This window comes from Sinocyclocheilus grahami, unplaced genomic scaffold, assembly GCF_001515645.1.
Source record: "Sinocyclocheilus grahami isolate Dianchi unplaced genomic scaffold, SAMN03320097.WGS_v1.1 scaffold333.1, whole genome shotgun sequence".
In the NCBI taxonomy this organism is placed as follows: Eukaryota; Metazoa; Chordata; class Actinopteri; order Cypriniformes; family Cyprinidae; genus Sinocyclocheilus; species Sinocyclocheilus grahami.
The window spans coordinates 1149613-1152977 of record NW_015505512.1 but is presented as its reverse complement, the minus strand read 5'-3'; positions in this window follow the sequence as shown (position 1 = coordinate 1152977).

Sequence of the window (3365 nt, the reverse complement as noted above, 5' to 3'; positions counted from 1 at the left end):
GTCCCTCCGATTAAAGAAGATTCACCAAATATGTTCCCGTTTCAAAAAGTTGAAATCGCAAAAAAACATCGCCAAAATAATCCAGATGAATTTCGTGGTTTCCTCCAAGTGCCCTAAAGAGACACGATCAGCGACCGCTCTATATAATACTGTTTAAATTTAGATTTATATTCACATTCAAGAGACATTTGCACGCAGATCAAATTTTATATACTCTGGGGTGAGCTCATTATCATACGAACCAATCAGAGCCGTTCAATGGCTCTGGAACCAATCAGGTTTAGTCAGTGTGTTGTTTGAATTTAAACAAGTAAACGCAAGATTTATAAAAAAATTTTCATATATGATGTTAAAATCCTTGTGGGAATTTCAGAAATATATATTAGAAAATAAAGGTGTCAAGCTTGAACAAATTTATAAACACTTAGCTTATTACAATTAATGTATCATGTAATGAACAACAGCCTAATCAACCAAAGTAGCATAACCTTTAGCAAAACATATTAAACAACATATTTTAAATATTGCAATGCTTAATAATAGTTGACAAACGTTTGTACATTGTAAATGTTAAAAATGTTTTTCAAAATATTGTACTTTTCCAAATATTCAAATTATAAATACATATATATTTAAAATATAACCATGTGTAGGCCTACTGCAATATAAAGTACATTTAAAAACCCACTAAAAGTGTAATCATTTTGTTATGTTCTTACACGAAGTAGACATAAAATATACTTTAAGTAAGGGTAACGTAAGTATGTTTTCTGTAAATACACTAAAAAAGTCACTAAAAGTATGCTTGTGTTTAGCATATTCCTTAAAAGTGTAACTAAAAATATATTTATTAACATAGTATTTCTACTATACTTTTTATAAATACATTAAAAGTATGCTTCTGTTTAGCATATTTCTTAGAAGTATAACTAAGCATATATTTAATACAAAAGTACTTCTAGTATACTTTTTAGAAATATATTAAAATGCAATTCAATATATTTTTATTGCACTTCAAATAAGCATGTTGGGAATAAAAATGTATAATAAACATACTACTTGAATTTCAAGTATATTTTTAATACATGTAATACTACGTCTTTTCACCTGGGTTACAGCAATAGTATGTACAGCATGAAAAAATGACATTCAATTTGAGTTTAGCTAAAGCTTACATTTAAGGGATAGCTAAAAGAACACATTTTTTAATTCCACTGTGCTGCTTTACCATTGTTTTTCTTTTCTAACTTGCGCTAGACGGATGAGTTAGTGGTGCCTGTGTCTTTTGCAGTATGTTGTGCATGACACAGTATTCAAAAAATGCAGCGCTCAAGATAAAATGCGTTAACTTAAAAAAAAAAAAAAAAAAAAACGTGTATCAAAACCTTGCATGTCCCCCCCCATCACACTGCCCACGTCTCAAATTTTTCAAAGCAAAGATGTGTTCTGTGTGAATTTACAGTGTAATAAAATTAATGAATATTTTAAAATAATACCATGTGAGTGTTAGATGACAGCAAAGGTAATATATATGTAAAATAGGGTAAATGAGCATGTACAAATAATAATAATAATAATATATAGTAAATTATACACTATACAGTAAATTAAAATATTGGATATTTAAATGCACATGCTTATTTACTGTGTTTTGTATTTGTATTATCTTTGCCATCATCTAACGCGATGGCAAAAAATAAAAAAAAGTGAGCCCTCAAAATAAAAGGGGTAAAATTAAAAAAAAAAAAAAAAAAAACGTGTATCGAAACCTTGCATTGTCCCCCCCCATCACACTGCCCACGTCTCAAATTTTTCAAAGCAAAGATGTGTTCTGTGTGAATTTACAGTGTAATAAAATTAATGAATATTTTAAAATAATACCATGTGAGTGTTAGATGACAGCAAAGGTAATATATATGTAAAATAGGGTAAATGAGCATGTACAAATAATAATAATAATAATATATAGTAAATTATACACTATACAGTAAATTAAAATATTGGATATTTAAATGCACATGCTTATTTACTGTGTTTTGTATTTGTATTATCTTTGCCATCATCTAACGTTCACATAGTAAATTAAAATTAAGATAAATTTAATTTAATATAGAATTTATATTATTAATATCTGCTGATATGGTATTGATATGCCTTGTGTCCCTAAACTCAAACTGAGCAGAGGTGTTCTATTACAAACTTTCTATGACACATTTTCATGTTTAGGAAGTTATTTATGGTTATGTGTATGTGTGGATGGATGGATTGAGAGAGCTTAGATAACCACCAATCTCTTCCAGCATTTCACCTCTGTCAGATTTATAGTTTGTATTTTTATCTAGTAATCGTACCTATTTAGGTTGCACTTTTCACAGTTGAAATCTCAAAGCTATGATTGGACAAATCACAGCATTTGACATGTTTTAACCAATTTTAGTAAATTTACTTAACATCAATTGGTTAGAGAACAGTTCCTCTTCAGGAACTCGAGCTGCGTCGAAAAACGCTAGGGGAACGCCGTTCAGCGTGACGGGCTCTGAATCTCGTGTGTAATCAGACCAACAGCTGGGCGAGACGTCACGGCGGGTGACGTAATGACCAGGAAGCTATAAAAGCACGTGCGGTGAGACCAGCGTCAGCTTTTTGTCATTCAGCAAGCGCTCTGTGTGTGTGTCAGTCTGATATCTGTTTGTGAGTCATATTTGGTGTTGTCTGTCCCGTAGGGCTAGAAAATAAAGAAAATAATTATGTCCAAGGCACATGACAAGTCATATCATTTGAGTAGGGGCGAAGGCAGCCAGCGTTTCAAACTGTGTGTTCCTCCCTGCCCGCGTTTCATTACGGGTGCGGATACACACAGTTTGTGCGTTGTCTGCCTGGGAGCGGAGCATGCTGAGTCAGCTCTAGTGGCCACCCCGCCCGTGGTCTGTGGAGTGGTCGCCATCTCACGTGGCATATCAACTGCCTGGAGATGCTGGCCGTGCTGCATGCACTGAGTTATTTCCTCCCGGACCTGAGAGGCCACCATGTGTTGGTGCGCACCGACAACACAGCAGTGGTCTCTTATATCAACCACCAAGGAGGTCTGCGCTCACGCCGGTTGTGCAAACTAGCGTACCAGATCCTTGTGTGGTCCCAGGGCAGACTTATCTCGCTGAGAGCAGTTTTCATCCCTGGGCGTCTCAACTTGGGAGCAGACATCCTGTCGAGGCAGGGGCCGAGGCCCGGGGAATGGATGCTGGCCCGTTTCTCTGCCGGGTTGACCCACTCCACCCTGAAGATCTACGTGGCGGCTATTGCAGCCTACCACGCCCCTCTTGGTGGCCAGTCAGTGGGTAGGCAACCACTAGTGACACGTTTCCTCC